Below are 20,262 nucleotides of genomic sequence, written 5' to 3'. Positions count from 1 at the left end.
TGTACCAGTCAGTGTATGTGTTCCCTCCTCTGCCTCTCATACCAAAAGTACTGAGAATCATAAAAAGGAGAGGAGTAAGAACTATACTCGTGGTTCCGGATTGGCCAAGAAGGACTTGGTACCCGGAACTTAAAGAGATGCTCACGGAGGACCCGTGGCCTCTACCTCTAAGAAAGGACCTGCTCCAGCAGGGACCTGGTCTGTTCCAAGACTTACCGCGGCTGTGTTTGACGGCATGGCGGTTGAACGCCGGATCCTGAAGGAAAAAGGCATTCCAGAAGAAGTCATCCCTACCCTGATAAAGGCCAGGAAGGATGTAACCGCAAAACATTATCACCGCATTTGGCGAAAATATGTTGCGTGGTGTGAGGCCAATGAGGCCCCTACAGAGGAATTTCAACTGGGTCGCTTCCTACATTTCCTGCAAACAGGACTGTCTATGGGCCTAAAATTAGGGTCCATTAAAGTTCAAATTTCGGCCCTGTCGATTTTCTTCCAAAAAGAACTGGCTTCAGTGCCTGAAGTCCAGACGTTTGTCAAAGGGGTACTGCATATACAGCCTCCTTTTGTGCCCCCGGTGGCACCTTGGGATCTCAATGTGGTTTTGGGGTTCCTAAAATCACATTGGTTTGAACCACTCACCACTGTGGAATTAAAATATCTCACATGGAAGGTGGTAATGCTGTTAGCCCTGGCTTCAGCCAGGCGTGTCTCAGAATTGGCGGCTTTATCTTATAAAAGCCCTTACCTGATTTTTCACACGGATAGGGCAGAATTGAGGACTCGTCCTCAATTTCTCCCAAAGGTGGTTTCAGCGTTTCACGTGAACCAGCCTATTGTGGTGCCTGCGGTTACTAGGGACTTGGAGGACTCTCAAGTTACTGGACATAGTCAGGGCCCTGAAAATATATATTTCCAGGACGGCTGGAGTCAGGAAATCTGACTCGCTGTTTATCCTGTATGCACCCAACAAGCTGGGTGCTCCTGCTTCTAAGCAGGCGATTGCTCGTTGGATTTGTAGTACAATTCAGCTTGCACATTCTGTGGCAGGCCTGCCACAGCCAAAATCTGTAAAAGCCCATTCCACAAGGAAGGTGGGCTCATCTTGGGCGGCTGCCCGAGGGGTCTCGGCTTTACAACTTTGCCGAGCAGCTACTTGGTCAGGGGCAAACACGTTTGCTAAATTCTACAAATTTGATACCCTGGCTGAGGAGGACCTGGAGTTCTCTCATTCGGTGCTGCAGAGTCATCCGCACTCTCCCGCCCGTTTGGGAGCTTAGGTATAATCCCCATGGTCCTTACGGAGTCCCAGCATCCACTTAGGACGTTAGAGAAAATAAGAATTTACTTACCGATAATTCTATTTCTCATAGTCCGTAGTGGATGCTGGACGCCCATCCCAAGTGCGGATTGTCTGCAATACTTGTATATAGTTATTGTTACAAAATTCGGGTTATTATTGTTGTGAGCCATCTTTTCAGAGGCTCCTTCGTTTATCATACTGTTAACTGGGTTCAGATCACAGGTTGTACGGTGTGATTGGTGTGGCTGGTATGAGTCTTACCCGGGATTCAATATCCTTCCTTATTATGTACGCTCGTCCGGGCACAGTATCCTAACTGAGGCTTGGAGGAGGGTCATAGGGGGAGGAGCCAGTGCACACCAGCTAGTTCAAGCTTTTACTTTTGTGCCCAGTCTCCTGCGGAGCCGCTATTCCCCATGGTCCTTACGGAGTCCCAGCATCCACTATGGACTATGAGAAATAGAATTATCGGTAAGTAAATTCTTATTTTTGGTTACCTACCGGTAAATCCTTTTCTCGTAGTCCGTAGAGGATGCTGGGCGTCCGCCCAGCGCTTCGTTTTCCTGCTTTTATTATTTGGTTCAGTACAACTTCGTTTTAGTTGAGTACTGCATTGTTACTTGGTAAGTAATGTTTCAGCGGTTGCTGCGTTTTCAAGCTAAGTCAGCTTGATATGCCTTGCATGTGTGAACTGGTATGAATCTCGCCACTATCTGTGTAAAATCCTTCTCTCGAAGATGTCAGTCTCCTCGGGCACAGTTTCTAGACTGTCTGGTAGGAGGGGCATACAGGGAGGAGCCAGCCCACACTGTCAAACTCTTAAAGTGCCAATGGCTCCTGGTGGACCAGTATATACCCCATGGTACTAATGTGGACCCCAGCATCCTCTACGGACTACGAGAAAATGATTTAAAGGTAGGTAACCAAAATCCTATATTTTTATTTTTTTTAATTTTTTTTATGGCATGGTTTTCTCTTTGGGGAGTAGTCAAATGTTTGCGCCAACAACGTTCAGTGCCAGGTGCTGGTGAGCAGAAATTTACAAAAAGTCACCAGTTTGGGTTCACAAATGGCACTTTTTGCATTGCTCACCAAAACATGTTGGTCGGGTTTAGACATTTTACACGGCTAAACCTGACACTGCAGGACGCAATCAGCATGAAAAAAACCCCAATTGAATAGCTTCTCCCGAACTGTCACTTTAGACGGGAGATCGGGCACTATTGAATTCCCCCATTTATGCTGTTTAAACAATGCATGTGCAGATGTACTCATTACAAATGAGATTATGATTGTGTATGGATGTTTATTTTTTTATAAATCTGCCCACACCACTTTACTAGTAGTGTTCACTCCTCATGGCCTCTCATCCCATTAACAAACCTGGCAGTAACCCAGACTTGACCTTGTCTGAAAGAACAAGGGTTAAATGAACTAGGATGACGTTTAAAGGTAAATAGACTTTGCAAGCAGGAAAGATTACAAAGTTTATTTGCATATTTTCTGCTTTACCGTCCTGTATCACATTTTAGGAGTGTGACTTAAAGATCAGCATGTTGCATAAAGCCGTTTCTAGATCCATTAAATGGAGAGGTTTTTGTTTTAAACGCTAAACTAAAGTATCATTTTGTCTGACTGTAGCAGTATATGTTGGTGTGGTTTCCAGAGCATGTACAGCATGCTAAATGAAATCACAATAACTTAGTACTGTGCTCAAGAATCAACAGACTCTGTAAACTTTATTTCTCTGATGTCCTAGTGGATGCTGGGAACTCCGTAAGGACCATGGGGAATAGCGGCTCCGCAGGAGACTGGGCACAAAAGAAAAGCTTTAGGACTACCTGGTGTGCACTGGCTCCTCCCCCTATGACCCTCCTCCAAGCCTCAGTTAGATTTTTGTGCCCGGCCGAGAAGGGTGCATTCTAGGACTCTCCTGAGTTTCTATGAAAAAGTTTAGTTTTAGGTTTTTTATTTTCAGTGAGACCTGCTGGCAACAGCCTCACTGCATCGAGGGACTAAGGGGAGAAGAAGCGAACCTGCCTGCTTGCAGCCAGCTTGGGCTTCTTGGCTACTGGACACCATTATCTCCAGAGGGACCGAACACAGGCCCAGCCTCGGAGTCCGGTCCCAGAGCCGCGCCGCCGGCCCCCTTACAGAGCCAGAAGTAAGAAGAGGTCCGGAAAATCGGCGGCAGAAGACATCAGTCTTCACCAAGGTAGCGCACAGCACTGCAGCTGTGCGCCATTGCTCCTCAGGCACACTTCACACTCCGGTCACTGAGGGTGCAGGGCGCTGGGGGGGGGGGCGCCCTGAGCAGCAATAAAAACACCTTGGCTGGCAAAAATACCTCACACATAGCCCCCAGGGCTATATGGATGTATTTTAACCCTTGCCAGAATACAGCAAAAAGCGGGAGAAAAGTCAGCCGAGAAGGGGGCGGAGCCTATCTCCTCAGCACACAGGCGCCATTTTCCCTCACAGCTCCGCTGGAAGGACGTCTCCCTGACTCTCCCCTGCAGTCCTGCACTACAGAAAAGGGTAAAACAAGAGAGGGGGGCACTAATTGGGCGCAGTATTAACATAACAGCAGCTATAAGGGGAAAAACACTTATATAAGGTTATCCCTATATATATATATATATATATATATATATATATATATATATATTTTTTTTTTTATATAGCGCTCTGGTGTGTGCTGGCATACTCTCCCTCTGTCTCCCCAAAGGGCTAGTGGGGTCCTGTCCTCTATCAGAGCATTCCCTGTGTGTGGGCTGTGTGTCGGTACGATTGTGTCGACATGTATGAGGAGGAAAATGTGGAGGCGGAGCAATTGCCGGTAATGGTGATGTCACCCCCTAGGGAGTCGACACCTGAGTGGATGAACTTATGGAAGGAATTACGTGATAGTGTCAGCTCTTTACAAAAGACAGTTGATGACATGAGACAGCCGGCTACTCAGCTTGTGCCTGTCCAGGCGTCTCAAAGGCCATCAGGGGCTCTAAAACGCCCGTTACCTCAGATGGCAGATACAGACGCCGACACGGATACTGACTCCAGTGTCGACGGTGAAGAGACAAATGTGACTTCCAGTAGGGCCACACGTTACATGATTGAGGCAATGAAAGATGTTTTACACATTTCTGATAGTACAAGTACCACTAAAAAGGGTATTATGTTTGGTGAGAAAAAACTACTCGTAGTTTTTCCTGCATCTCATGAAATTAAATGAAGTGTGTGATGAAGCGTGGGTTTCCCCCGATAAAAAACTGATAATTCCTAAAAAGTTATTGGTATCATACCCTTTCCCGCCAGAGGATAGGGCACGTTGGGAAACACCCCCTAGGGTGGATAAAGCACTCACACGCTTGTCAAAACAAGTGGCACTACCGTCTCCTGATACGGCCGCCCTTAAGGAACCTGCTGACAGAAAGCAGGAGAATATCCTAAAATGTATATACACACATACTGGTGTTATACTGCGACCAGCAATCGCCTCAGCCTGGATGTGCAGTGCTGGGGTGGCTTGGTCGGATTCCCTGACGGACAATATTGATACCCTGGATAGGGATAGTATATTACTGACTATAGAGCATTTAAAAGATGCATTTTTATATATGCGTGATGCACAGAGGGATATTTGCCGACTGGCATCAAGAGTAAGTGCGCTGTCCATTTCTGCCAGAAGGGGGTTATGGACGCGGCAGTGGTCAGGTGATGCGGATTCCAAAAGGCATATCGAAGTATTACCTTATAAAGGGGAGGAGTTATTTGGGGTAGGTCTATCAGACCTGGTGGCCACGGCGACTGCTGGGAAATCCACATTTCTCTAACGTCCTAGTGGATGCTGGGAACTCCGAAAGGACCATGGGGAATAGCGGGCTCCGAATGAGGCTGGGCACTCTAGAAAGATTTATGACTACCTGGTGTGCACTGGCTCCTCCCACTATGACCCTCCTCCAAGCCTCAGTTAGATCTTGTGCCCGGCCGAGGTTGGATGCACACTAGGGGCTCTCCTGAGCCCTTAGAAAGAAAGTATAGATTTAGGTTTTTTATTTTCAGTGAGACCTGCTGGCAACAGGCTCACTGCAGCGAGGGACTAAGGGGAGAAGAAGCGAACTCGCCTGCTTGCAGCCGGATTGGGCTTCTTAGGCTACTGGACACCATTAGCTCCAGAGGGATCGACCGCAGGCCCAGTCCTTGGTGTTCGGTCCCGGAGCCGCGCCGCCGTCCCCCTTACAGAGCCAGAAGCAAGAAGAGGTCCGGAAAAACGGCGGCAGAAGACATCAGTCTTCACCAAGGTAGCGCACAGCACTGCAGCTGTGCGCCATTGTTACTCAGGCACACTTCACACTCCGGTCAACTGAGGGTGCAGGGCGCTTGGGGGGGGCGCCCTGAGCAGCAATAAAAACACCTTGGCTGGCAAAAATACCACAATATATAGCCCAGAGGCTATATATGTGGTAAATACCCCTGCCAGAATCCAGAAAAAAGCGGGAGAATAGGCCGCGGAAAAGGGGCGGAGCTATCTCCCTCAGACACACTGGCGCCATTTTCTCTTCACAGTGCAGCTGGAAGAAAGCTCCCCAGGCTCTCCCCTGTAGTTTTCAGGCTCAAAGGGTTAAAAAGAGAGGGGGGGCACTAAATTTAGGCGCAATATTGTATATACAAGCAGCTATAGGGGAAAATTCACTCAGTTATAGTGTTAATTCCCACATTATATAGCGCTCTGGTGTGTGCTGGCATACTCTCTCTCTGTCTCCCCAAAGGGCTTTGTGGGTCCTGTCCTCAGTCAGAGCATTCCCTGTGTGTGTGCGGTGTGTCTGTACAGCTGTGTCGACATGTTTGAGGAGGAGGCTTATATAGTGACGGAGCAGATGCCGATAAATGTGATGTCGCCCCCTGTGGGGCCGACACCAGAGTGGATGGTTAGGTAAAAGGTATTAACCGACAGTGTCAACTCCTTACATAAAAGGGTGGATGACGTAACAGCTGTGGGACAGCCGGCTTCTCAGCCCGTGCCTGCCCAGGCGTCTCAAAGGCCATCAGGGGCTCAAAAACGCCCGCTCATTCAGATGGCAGACACAGATGTCGACACGGAGTCTGACTCCAGTGTCGACAAGGTTGAGACATATACACAATCCACTAGGAACATCCGTGACTTGATCCCGGCAAAAAAAAAAAAAGTGTTACACATTTCTAACATTAACCTCTAAAAATGGGTTTTTATGTTTGGGGAGAAAAAGCAGGCAATGTTTTGTTCCCCCATCAGATGAATGAATGAAGTGTGTGAAAAGCGTGGGTTCCCCATGATAAAAAACTGGTAATTTCTAAAAAGTTACTGATGGCGTACCTTTTCCCGCCAGAGGATAAGTTACGCTGGGAGATATCCCCTAGGGTGGATAATGCGCTCACACGGTTGTCAAAAATAGGTGGCACTACCGTTTTAGGAACGGCCACTTTGAAGGTACCTGTTGATAAAAAGCAGGAGGCTATCCTGAAGTCTGTATTTACACACTCAGGTACTAGACTGAAACCTGCAGAGTGTGCTGCTGCAGCGTGGTCGGTGACCCTGTCAAACATACTAGTTTGCTAACATGAGAACATATTAAAGACGTCGTCTTATATATGAGGGATGCACAGAGGGATATTTTGCCGGCTGGCATCCAAAAATAAATGTAATGTCCATTCTGTCAGGAGGGTATTAGAGACCTGTCACTGGACAGGTGATGCTGACCTTAAAAGGCGCATAGAGATTCTGCCTTATAAGGGTGAGGAATTATTTGGGGATGGTCTCTGGGACCTCGTATCCGCAGCAACAGCTGGGAAGAAATATTTCTCTAACGTCCTAGTGGATGCTGGGGACTCCGTCAGGACCATGGGGAATAGCGGCTCCGCAGGAGACAGGGCACAAAAGCAAGCTTTTAGGATCACATGGTGTGTACTGGCTCCTCCCCCCATGACCCTCCTCCAAGCCTCAGTTAGGTTTTTGTGCCCGTCCGAGCAGGGTGCAATCTAGGTGGCTCTCCTAAAGAGCTGCTTAGAAAAAGTTTTTAGGTTTATTATTTTCAGTGAGTCCTGCTGGCAACAGGCTCACTGCATCGAGGGACTTAGGGGAGAGATTTTCAACTCACCTGCATGCAGGATGGATTGGAGTCTTAGGCTACTGGACATAGCTTCAGAGGGAGTCGGAACACAGGTCACCCTGGGGTTCGTCCCGGAGCCGCGCCGCCGATCCCCCTTACAGATGCTGAAGATCGAGGGTCCGGAAACAGGCGGCAGAAGGCTCTTCAGCCTTCATGAAGGTAGCGCACAGCACTGCAGCTGTGCGCCATTGTTGCTACACACTTCACACTGAACGGTCACGGAGGGTGCAGGGCGCTGCTGGGGGTGCCCTGGGCAGCAATATTTAATACCTTTGATGGCAAAGAATACATCACATATAGCCATTGAGGCTATATGTATGTATTTAACCCAGGCCAGATATCTCAAAACCCGGGAGAAAAGCCCGCCGAAAAGGGGGCGGGGCTTATTCTCCTCAGCACACAGCGCCATTTTCCTGCTCAGCTCCGCTGTGAGGAAGGCTCCCAGGACTCTCCCCTGCACTGCACTACAGAAACAGGGTAACAAAGAGAAGGGGGGCATATTTTGGCGATATTTATATATTTAAAGCGCATATAACAAAAACAACACCTTTTAGGGTTGTTTATATACATTTTATAGCGCTTTTGGTGTGTGCTGGCAAACTCTCCCTCTGTCTCCCCAAAGGGCTAGTGGGGTCCTGTCTTCGATAAGAGCATTCCCTGTGTGTCTGCTGTGTGTCGGTACGTGTGTGTCGACATGTATGAGGACGATGTTGGTGTGGAGGCGGAGCAATTGCCGGTAATGGTGATGTCACCCCCTAGGGAGTCGACACCGGAATGGATGGCTTTAATTATGGAATTACGTGATAATGTTAGTACATTACAAAAGTCAGTTGACGAAATGAGACGGCCGGAAATCCAGTTAGTACCTGCTCAGGCGTCTCAGACACCGTCAGGGGCTGTAAAACGTCCCTTACCTCAGTCAGTCGACACAGGTACCGACACAGATGAATCTAGTGTCGACGGTGAAGAAACAAACGTATTTTCCAATAGGGCCACACGTTATATGATCACGGCAATGAAGGAGGCTTTGCAGATCTCTGATACTGCAGGTACCTCAAAAAGGGGTATTATGTGGGGGGTGAAAAAACTACCTGTAGCTTTTCCAGAATCAGAGGAATTGAATGACGTGTGTGATGAAGCGTGGGTTAACCCAGATAGAAAACTGCTAATTTCTAAGAAGTTATTGGCATTATACCCTTTCCCACCAGAGGTTAGGGCGCGCTGGGAAACACCCCCTAGGGTGGATAAAGCGCTCACACGTTTATCAAAACAAGTGGCGTTGCCGTCTCCAGATACGGCCGCCCTCAAGGATCCAGCAGATAGGAGGCTGGAAACGACCCTGAAGAGTATATACACGCATACTGGTGTTATACTCCGACCAGCAATAGCCTCAGCCTGGATGTGCAGTGCTGGGGTAGTGTGGTTGGATTCCCTGACTGAAAATATTGATACCCTGGATAGGGACAGTATTTTATTGACTCTAGAGCAATTAAAGGATGCGTTTCTTTATATGCGAGATGCTCAGAGGGATGTTTGCACTCTGGCATCGAGAGTAAGTGCGATGTCCATATCTGCCAGAAGAAGTTTATGGACGCGACAGTGGTCAGGTGATGCGGATTCCAAAAGGCATATGGAAGTATTGCCATATAAAGGAGAGGAATTATTTGGGGTTGGTCTATCGGATCTGGTGGCCACGGCAACTGCCGGCAAATCCACTTTTTTACCTCAGACCCCCTCCCAACAGAAAAAGACACCGTCTTTTCAGCCGCAGTCCTTTCGCTCCTATAAAAACAAGCGGGCAAAAGGACAGTCTTATCTGCCACGAGGCAGAGGAAAGGGTAAGAGAGGGCAGCAAGCAGCCCCTGCCCAGGACCAGAAGCCCGCCCCGGGTTCTACAAAGCCATCAGCATGACGCTGGGGCTTTACAAGCGGACTCAGGAGCGGTGGGTGGTCGACTAAAGATTTTCAGCAATCAGTGGGCTCGCTCACAGGTGGACCCGTGGATCCTGCAGATAGTATCTCAGGGTTACATGTTGGAATTCGAAAGATCTCCCCCTCGCCGTTTCCTAAAGTCTGCTTTACCAACGTCTCCCTCAGAAAGGGCGACGGTATTGGAAGCCATTCACAAGCTGTATTCTCAGCAGGTGATAGTCAAGGTACCCCTCCTACAACAGGGAAAGGGGTATTATTCCACACTATTTGTGGTACCGAAGCCGGACGGTTCGGTAAGACCTATTCTAAATCTGAAATCCTTGAACCTGTACATACAGAAATTCAAGTTCAAGATGGAGTCACTAAGAGCAGTGATAGCGAATCTGGAAGAAGGGGACTTCATGGTGTCCCTGGACATAAAAGATGCTTATCTGCATGTCCCAATTTACCCCTCACACCAAGGGTATCTCAGGTTCGTGATACAAGACTGTCATTATCAGTTTCAAACGCTGCCGTTTGGGTTGTCCACGGCACCTCGGGTCTTTACCAAGGTAATGACCGAAATGATGGTTCTTCTACGAAGAAAAGGCGTATTAATTATCCCTTACTTGGACGATCTCCTGATAAGGGCAAAGTCCAGAGAACAGCTGGAAGTCGGTGTAGCACTAACCCAAGTAGTGCTTCAACAACACGGGTGGATTCTGAATCTTCCAAAATCTCAATTGTCCCCGACAACACGTCTGCTGTTCCTGGGAATGATTCTGGACACTGTTCAGAAAAAGGTGTTTCTCCCGGAGGAGAAAGCAAGGGAGTTATCCGAACTTGTCAGGAACCTCCTAAAACCAGGAAATGTGTCAGTACATCAATGCACAAGAGTCCTGGGAAAGATGGTGGCTTCTTACGAAGCAATTCCATTCGGCAGATTCCATGCACGAATATTTCAGTGGGATCTGCTGGACAAATGGTCCGGATCGCATCTGCACATGCATCAGCGGATAACACTGTCACCAAGGACAAGGTTGTCTCTCCTGTGGTGGTTGCAGAGTGCCCATCTGTTAGAGGGCCGCAGGTTCGGCATACAGGACTGGGTCCTGGTGACTACGGATGCCAGCCTACGGGGCTGTGGAGCAGTCACACAGGGAAGAAACTTCCAGGGTGTATGGTCAAACCTGGAGACGTCTCTTCACATAAATATACTAGAGCTAAGAGCAATCTACAATGCTCTAAGCTTGGCGAAACCGCTGCTTCAGGGTCAGCCGGTGTTGATCCAGTCGGACAACATCACGGCAGTCGCCCACGTAAACAGACAAGGCGGCACGAGAAGCAGAAGAGCAATGACAGAAGCTGCAAGGATTCTTCGCTGGGCGGAAAATCATGTCATAGCACTGTCAGCAGTGTTCATCCCGGGAGTGGACAACTGGGAAGCAGACTTCCTCAGCAGACACGACCTTCACCCGGGAGAGTGGGGACTTCATCCGGAAGTTTTCCACATGATTGTGAACCATTGGGAAAAACCAAAGGTGGACATGATGGCGTCTCGCCTCAACAAAAAACTGGACAGATATTGCGCCAGGTCAAGAGACCCTCAGGCAATAGCTGTGGACGCTCTGGTAACACCGTGGGTGTACCAGTCAGTGTATGTGTTTCCTCCTCTGCCTCTCATACCAAAGGTACTGAGAATTATACGGAAAAGGGGAGTAAGAACAATACTAGTGGCTCCGGATTGGCCAAGAAGAACTTGGTATCCGGAACTTCAAGAGATGCTCACGGAAGATCCGTGGCCTCTACCTCTAAGAAGGGATCTGCTTCAGCAGGGACCTTGTATGTTCCAAGACTTACCGCGACTGCGTTTGACGGCATGGCGGTTGAACGCCGGATTCTAAAAGAAAAGGGCATTCCAGAGGAAGTTATTCCTACCTTGATTAAAGCTAGGAAGGAAGTGACCGCACAACATTATCACCGCATTTGGAGAAAATATGTTGCGTGGTGTGAGGCCAAGAAGGCCCCAACGGAAGAATTTCAATTGGGTCGATTCCTACATTTCCTGCAGGCAGGATTGTCTATGGGCCTCAAATTGGGGTCTATTAAAGTTCAAATTTCGGCCTTATCAATCTTCTTCCAGAAAGAATTGGCTTCAGTGCCTGAAGTACAAACTTTTGTCAAGGGTGTACTACATATACAACACCCAATTGTGCCTCCAGTGGCACCGTGGGATCTAAACGTAGTTTTGGAATTTCTCAAATCTCATTGGTTTGAGCCTCTCAAATCGGTAGATTTGAAGTATCTTACATGGAAAGTAACCATGCTATTGGCCCTGGCTTCAGCCAGGAGAGTTTCAGAGTTGGCGGCTTTATCGTACAAAAGCCCATATCTGATTTTCCATTCGGACAGGGCAGAACTGCGGACACGTCCTCATTTTCTCCCTAAGGTGGTTTCGGCTTTTCACTTGAACCAGCCTATTGTGGTGCCTGCGGCTACTAGCGACTTGGAGGACTCCAAGTTACTGGACGTTGTCAGAGCATTGAAAATATATATTTCAAGGACAGCTGGAGTCAGAAAATCTGACTCGTTGTTTATCTTGTATGCACCCAACAAGATGGGTGCTCCTGCGTCTAAGCAGACGATTGCTCGTTGGATCTGTAGCACAATTCAACTTGCACATTCTGTGGCAGGCCTGCCACAGCCTAAAACTGTAAAAGCCCACTCCACAAGGAAGGTGGGCTCATCTTGGGCGGCTGCCCGAGGGGTCTCGGCATTACAACTTTGCCGAGCAGCTACGTGGTCAGGGGAGAACACGTTTGTAAAATTTTACAAATTTGATACTCTGGCTAAAGAGGACTTGGAGTTCTCTCATTCGGTGCTGCAGAGTCATCCGCACTCTCCCGCCCGTTTGGGAGCTTTGGTATAATCCCCATGGTCCTGACGGAGTCCCCAGCATCCACTAGGACGTTAGAGAAAATAAGAATTTACTTACCGATAATTCTATTTCTCGTAGTCCGTAGTGGATGCTGGGCGCCCATCCCAAGTGCGGATTGTCTGCATTACTTGTACATAGTTATTGTTACAAAAATCGGGTTATTATTGTTGTGAGCCATCTTTTTTAAGAGGCTACTTCTTTGTTATCATACTGTTAACTGGGTTCAGATCACAAGTTGTACGGTGTGATTGGTGTGGCTGGTATGAGTCTTACCCGGGATTCAAGATCCTTCCTTATTGTGTACGCTCGTCCGGGCACAGTACCTAACTGAGGCTTGGAGGAGGGTCATGGGGGGAGGAGCCAGTACACACCATGTGATCCTAAAAGCTTGCTTTTGTGCCCTGTCTCCTGCGGAGCCGCTATTCCCCATGGTCCTGATGGAGTCCCCAGCATCCACTACGGACTACGAGAAATAGAATTATCGGTAAGTAAATTCTTATTTTTTACCTCAGTTTTCCTCACAGACTAAGAAAGCACTGTATTATCAGGTACAGTCCTTTCGGCTTCAGAAAAGCAAGCGGGTCAAAGGCGCTTCCTTTCTGTACAGAGACAAGGGAAGAGGTAAAAAGCTGCACCAGTCAGCCTGTTCCCAGAATCATAATTCTTCTCTCGCTTCCTCTGAGTCCACAGCATGACGCGGGGGCTCCACAGGTGTAGCCAGGTACGGTGGGGGGCCGTCTCAAAAATTTCAGCGATCAGTGGGCTCGCTCACAGGTGGATCCCTGTTTCATTCAAGTAGTATTTCAGGGGTACAAGCTGGAATTCGAGATGTCTTCCCCCCGCCGTTTCCTCAAATATGCCTTGCCGACAACTCCCTCAGGCAGGGAGGCTGTGCTAGAGGCAATTAATAAGCTGTATTCCCAGCAGGTAATACTTAAGGTGCCCCTACTTCAACAAGGACGGGGTTACTATTCCACACGGTTGGGGTACCGAAACCGCATGGTTCGGTGTGACCCTTTTTTATATTTAAAATCCTTGAACACATACATAAAAAATTCAAGTTCAAGATGGAATCGCTCAGGGCGGTTATTGCAAGCCTGGACGAGGGGGATTACATGGTATCCCGGGACATCAAAGATGCTTACCTGCATGTCCCTATTTACTATCCTCACCAGGAGTACCTCAGATTTGTGGTACAGGATTACCATTACCAAGTCCAGACTCTGCCGTTTGGACTGTACATGGCACCGAGGGTGTTACCAAGGTAATGGCTGGAATGATGATACTCCTTCGAAAAAGGGGAGTTTTAATTATCCCGTACTTGGACAATCTCCTTATAAGGGCGAGGCCCAAGGAGCAGTTGCTAGTCGGGGTAGCACTATTTTGGAAAGTGCTACAACAGCACGGTTGGATTCTAAACAGTCCAGAGTCACAGCTGGTTCCTACGACACGTCTACTGTTCCTGGGGATGGTTCTGGACACAGACCAGAAATAAGTGTTTCTCCCGAAGGAGAAAGCCAAGGAGCTGTCATCTCTAGTCAGAGACCTCCTGAAGCCAAAACAGGTATCGGTGCATCATTGCACGCGAGTCCTGGGAAAAATGGTAGCTTCCTACGAAGCAATCCCATTCGGCAGGTTCCATGCAAGAATTTTTCAGGGGGACCTGTTAGACAAGTGGTCCGGGTCGCATCTTCAGATGCATTAGGCTGATAACCCTGTCTCCAAGGACCAGGGTATCTCTACTGTAGTAGCTGCAGAGTGCCCATCTTCAAGAGGGCCGCAGGTTCGACATACAGGACTAGGTCCTAGTGACCATGGTTGCCAGCCTTTGAGGCTGGGGGGCAGTCACACAGGGAAGAAACTTCCAGGGACTTTGGTCAAGTCAGGTGACTTCCCTACATAAATATTCTGGAACAGAGGGCCATTTACAATGCCCTGAGTCAGGCAAGACCTCTGCTTCAAAACCAGCCGGTCCTGATCCAATCAGGCAACATCACGGCAGTCGCCCATGTAAACCAACAGGGCGGCACAAGAAGCAGGATGGCGATGGCAGAAGCCACAAGGATTCTCCGATGGGCGGAAAATCATGTGTTAGCACTGTCAGCAGTGTTCATTCCCGGAGTGGACAACTGGGAAGCAGATCTTCTCAGCAGACACGACTTCCACCCGAGAGTGTGGGGACTTCATCCAGAAGTCTTCCAAACGATTGTACACCATTGGGAAAGGCCACAGGTGGACATGAAGGCGTCCCGCCTCAACAAAAAGCTATAAAAGATATTGCGCCAGGTCAAGGGACCTTCAGGCGATAGCTGTGGACGCTCTGGTAACACCGTGGGTGTACCAGTCGGTTTATGTGTTCCCCCCCCTCTGCCTCTCATACCAAAGGTACTGAGAATAATAAAAAGGCGAGGAGTAAGAACGATACTCGTGGTTCCGGATTGGCCAAGAAGAGCCTGGTACCCAGAACTTCAAGAAAATATATCAGAGGACCCATGGCCTCTGCCGCTCAGACAGGACCTGCTGCAGCAGGGGCCCTGTCTGGTCCAAGACTTACCGCGGCTACGTTTTGATAGCATGGCGGTTGAACGCCGGATCCTAAAGGAAAAGGGCATTCCGGAGGAAGTCTTTCCTACGCTGATTCAAGCCAGGAAAGATGTAACTGCAAAACATTATCACCGCATATGGCGGAAATATGTTGCTTGGTGGGAGGCCAAAAAATGGCCCCAACAGAGGAATTTCAACTAGGTCGATTTCTGCATTTCCTACAAGCAGGAGTGTCTATGGGCCTAAAATTAGGCTCCATTAAGATACAGATCTCGGCTCTGTCGATTTTCTTCCAGAAAGAATTAGCTTCAGTACCTGAAGTTCAGACATTGTGAGGGGAGTGCTGCATATTCAGCCCCCGGTGGTGCCTCCAGTGGCACCTTGGGATCTCAACGTGGTGTTGAGTTTCTTAAAAATCACATTGGTTTGAACCACTAAAAACCGTGGATCTAAAATATCTCACGTTGAAAGTGGTCATGTTATTGGCCTTGGTTTCGGCCAGGCGTGTATCAGAATTGGCGGCTTTGTCATATAAAAGTCCTTATCTGATTTTCCATATGGATAGGGCAGAATTGAGGACTCGTCCCCAGTTTCTCCCTAAGGTGGTATCAGCTTTTCACTTGAACCAACCTATTGTGGTGCCTGCGGCTACTAGGGACTTGGAGGATTCCAAGTTACTGGACGTAGTCAGGGCCTTGAAAAATTATGTTTCCAGGACGGCTAGAGTCAGGAAAATTGACTCGCTAATTGTCCTGTATGCACCCAACAAGTTGGGTGCTCCTGCTTCTAAGCAGACTATCGCTCGCTTGATCTGTGACACGATTCAGCATGCGCATTCTGCGGCTGGACTGCCGCATCCTTAATCAGTGAAAACCCATTCCACAGGGAAGGTGGGCTCATCTTGGGCGGCTGCCCGAGGGGTCTCGGCTTTACAACTTTGCCGAGCTGTTACTTGGTCAGGGGCAAACACGTTTGCAAAATTCTACAAAATTGATACCCTGGCTGAGGAGGACCTTGAGTTCTCTCATTCGGTGCTGCAGAGTCATCCGCACTCTCCCGCCCGTTTGGGAGCTTTGGTATAATCCCCATGGTCCTTTCGGAGTTCCCAGCATCCACTAGGACGTTAGAGAAAATAAGAATTTACTCACCGGTAATTCTATTTCTCGTAGTCCGTAGTGGATGCTGGGCGCCCATCCCAAGTGCGGATTGTCTGCAATACTTGTAAATAGTTATTGCTAACTAAAGGGTTATTGTTGAGCCATCTGTTGAGAGGCTCAGTTGTTTTCATACTGTCAAACTGGATATAGTATCACGAGTTGTACGGTGTGATTGGTGTGGCTGGTATGAGTCTTACCCGGGATTCAAAATCCTTCCTTATTATGTCAGCTCGTCCAGGCACAGTGTCCTAACTGAGGCTTGGAGGAGGGTCATAGTGGGAGGAGCCAGTGCACACCAGGTAGTCATAAATCTTTCTAGAGTGCCCAGCCTCCTTCGGAGCCCGCTATTCCCCATGGTCCTTTCGGAGTGCCCAGCATCCACTACGGACTACGAGAAATAGATTTACCGGTGAGTAAAATCTTATTTTTTACCCCAGGTAGCCTCTCAACATAAGAAGACGCCGTATTATCAGGCGCAGTCCTTTCGGCCCCAAAAGGGTAAGAGGGCAAAAGGCTCCTCTTTTCTGCCCCGTGGCAGAGGAAGAGGGAAAAGGCTGCAGCAGACAGCCAGTTCCCAGGAACAGAAGCCCTCTCCCGCTTCTGCCAAGTCCTCAGCATGACGCTGGGGCTTTACAAGCGGACTCGGGTACGGTAGGGGCCCGTCTCAAGAATTTCAGCGCGCAGTGGGCTCACTCACAAGTGGACCCCTGGATCCTTCAGGTGGTATCTCAGGGGTACAAATTGGAATTCGAGACGTCTCCCCCTCGCCGTTTCCTTAAGTCTGCTTTACCGACGTCTCCCTCCGACAGGGAGGCGGTATTGGAAGCCATTCACAAGCTGTATTCCCAGCGGGTGATAATCAAGGTACCCCTCCTGCAACAGGGAAAGGGGTATTATTCCACACTGTTTGTGGTACCGAAGCCGGACGGCTCGATGAGACCTATTTTAAATCTAAAATCTTTGAACACTTACATACAGAGGTTCAAATTCAAGAGGGAGTCACTCAGAGCAGTGATCGCGAACCTGGAAGAAGGGGATTATATGGTGTCTCTGGACATCAAGGATGCTTACCTCCATGTCCCAATTTACCCTTCTCATCAAGGGTACCTCAGGTTTGTGGTACAGAACTGCCACTATCAGTTTCAGACGCTGCCGTTTGGATTGTCCACGGCGCCCCGGGTCTTTACCAAAGTAATGGCCGAAATGATGATAATCCTTTGAAAGAAAGGAGTTTTGATTATCCCTTACTTGGACGATCTCCTGATAAGGGCAAGATCCAGGGAACAGTTGGTAGTCGGAGTAGCACTATCTCAAGTAGTGCTACGGCAGCACGGTTGGATTCTCAATATCCCAAAATCGCAGCTGATCCCGACGACACGTCTTCTTTTCCTTGGAATGATCCTGGACACAGTCCAGAAAAAGGTGTTTCTCCCGGAAGAGAAAGCCAGGGAGTTATCCGAGCTAGTCAGAAACCTACTAAAACCAGGCCAAGTATCGGTGCATCAATGCACAAGGGTCCTGGGAAAAATGGTGGCTTCCTACGAAGCAATCCCATTCGGCAGATTCCACGCAAGAACATTCCAGTGGGACCTGCTGGACAAATGGTCCGGATCGCATCTTCAGATGCATCAGCGGATAACCCTGTCCCCAAGGACAAGGGTGTCTCTCCTGTGGTGGTTGCAGAGTGCTCATCTTCTCGAGGGCCGCAGATTCGGCATTCAGGACTGGGTCCTGGTGACCACAGATGCCAGCCTGCGAGGCTGGGGAGCAGTCACACAGGGAAGAAATTTCCAGGGCTTGTGGTCAAGCCTGGAGACATCACTTCACATAAATATTCTGGAGTTGAGGGCCATTAACAATGCTCTAAGCCAAGCAAGACCTCTGCTTCAAGGTCTGCCGATACTGATCCAGTCGGACAACATCACGGCAGTCGCCCACGTAAACAGACAGGGCGGCACAAGAAGCAGGAGGGCAATGGCAGAAGTTGCAAGGATTCTTCGCTGGGCGGAAAATCATGTGATAGCACTGTCAGCAGTGTTCATTCCGGGAGTGGACAACTGGGAAGCAGACTTCCTCAGCAGGCACGACCTCCACCCGGGAGAGTGGGGACTTCACCCAGAAGTCTTCCACATGATTGTAAACCGTTGGGAAAAACCAAAGGTGGACATGATGGCGTCCCGCCTCAACAAAAACTGGACAGGTATTGCGCCAGGTCAAGGGACCCTCAGGCAATAGCTGTGGACGCTCTGGTAACACCGTGGGTGTACCAGTCAGTGTATGTGTTCCCTCCTCTGCCTCTCATACCCAAGGTACTGAGAATTATAAGACTGAGAGGAGTGAGAACTATACTCGTGGCTCCGGATTGGCCAAGAAGGACTTGGTACCCGGAACTTCAAGAGATGCTCACAGAGGACCCATGGCCTCTACCTCTAAGAAGGGACCTGCTCCAGCAAGGACCCTGTCTGTTCCAAGACTTACCGCGGCTGCGTTTGACGGCATGGCGGTTGAACGCCGGATCCTGAAAGAGAAAGGTATTCCGGAGGAAGTCATCCCTACCCTGATCAAAGCCAGGAAGGATGTAACCATAAAGCATTATCACCGCATTTGGCGGAAATACGTTGCTTGGTGCGAGGCCAGGAAGGCCCCTACGGAGGAATTTCAACTGGGTCGATTCCTACATTTCCTGCAAACAGGAGTGTCTATGGGCCTCAAATTGGGATCCATAAAGGTTGATTTCGGCCCTGTCGATTTTCTTCCAGAAAGAACTGGCTTCAGTGCCTGAAGTTCAGACGTTTGTCAAGGGGGTGCTGCATATACAGCCTCCTTTTTTGCCTCACGTGGCACCTTGGGATCTCAATGTAGTTTTGGGGTTCCTAAAATCACATTGGTTTGAGCCGCTTAAATCTGTGGATTTAAAATATCTCACGTGGAAAGTGGTCATGTTGTTGGCTTTGGCCAGGCGCGTGTCAGAATTGGCGGCTTTATCCTGTAAAAGCCCTTACCTGATTTTTCATACGGACAGGGCAGAATTGAGGACTCGTCCTCAATTTCTCCCTAAGGTGGTTTCAGCGTTTCACCTGAACCAGCCTATTGTGGTACCTGCGGCTACTAGGGACTTGGAGGACTCCAAGTTGCTGGACGTAGTCAGGGCCCTGAAAATATGTTTCCAGGACGGCTGGAGTCAGAAAATCTGACTCGCTGTTTATCCTGTATGCACCCAACAAGCTGGGTGCTCCTGCTTCTAAGCAGACTATTGCTCGTTGGATTTGTAGTACAATTCAGCTTGCACATTCTGTGGCAGGCCTGCCACAGCCAAAATCTGTAAAAGCCCATTCCACACGGAAGGTGGGCTCTTCTTGGGCGGCTGCCCGAGGGGTCTCGGCTCTACAACTTTGCCGAGCAGCTACTTGGTCAGGGGCAAATACGTTTGCTAAATTCTACAAATTTGATACCCTGGCTGAGGAGGACCTGGAGTTCTCTCATTCGGTGCTGCAGAGTCATCCGCACTCTCCCGCCCGTTTGGGAGCTTTGGTATAATCCCCATGGTCCTTACGGAGTTCCCAGCATCCACTAGGACGTCAGAGAAAATAAGAATTTACTTACCGATAATTCTATTTCTCGTAGTCCGTAGTGGATGCTGGGCGCCCATCCCAAGTGCGGATTGTCTGCAATACTTGTACATAGTTATTGTTAACTAAATCGGGTTATTGTTGTTGTGAGCCATCTTTCCAGAGGCTCCTCTGTTATCATGCTGTTAACTGGGTTCAGATCACAGGTTGTACGGTGTGATTGGTGTGGCTGGTATGAGTCTTACCCGGGATTCATGAATCCTTCCTTATTGTGTACGCTCGTCCGGGCACAGTATCCTAACTGAGGCTTGGAGGAGGGTCATAGGGGGAGGAGCCAGTGCACACCAGGTAGTCCTAAAGCTTTACTTTTGTGCCCAGTCTCCTGCGGAGCCGCTATTCCCCATGGTCCTTACGGAGTTCCCAGCAGCCACTACGGACTACGAGAAATAGAATTATCGGTAAGTAAATTCTTATTTTTTCCCATTGCTCCTACAGGCCTGGCCAAAAATCAGTGGGGTTGAAGGAAAACCAAAACATTACAGTTCGGTACTAGCCTTCTGCTCACACCACCATTCCTTTGTCATTTAAAGATATTGATTTGTCTAAATATGTGAACCATGCTACCAACTCCTTCCTCTCCAGTATGTGCTACTCTAATACTGCAGGCTCACTGTGACAGTCAGCTTAGCATACT

At 48.9% G+C, this 20,262-nt stretch overlaps 1 protein-coding gene across 2 annotated transcripts in view; it reads left to right on the top strand.

The window, feature by feature from the left end:
* MKLN1 (muskelin 1) overlaps positions 1-20,262 on the top strand; it is a 322,757-nt gene that overhangs the window by 29,411 nt on the left and 273,084 nt on the right. The window lies entirely within an intron of this gene.

This window comes from Pseudophryne corroboree, chromosome 6, assembly GCF_028390025.1.
Source record: "Pseudophryne corroboree isolate aPseCor3 chromosome 6, aPseCor3.hap2, whole genome shotgun sequence".
In the NCBI taxonomy this organism is placed as follows: Eukaryota; Metazoa; Chordata; class Amphibia; order Anura; family Myobatrachidae; genus Pseudophryne; species Pseudophryne corroboree.
The sequence above is the reverse complement of the archived record's forward strand: the minus strand, read 5'-3'. Positions and strand labels throughout refer to the sequence as shown.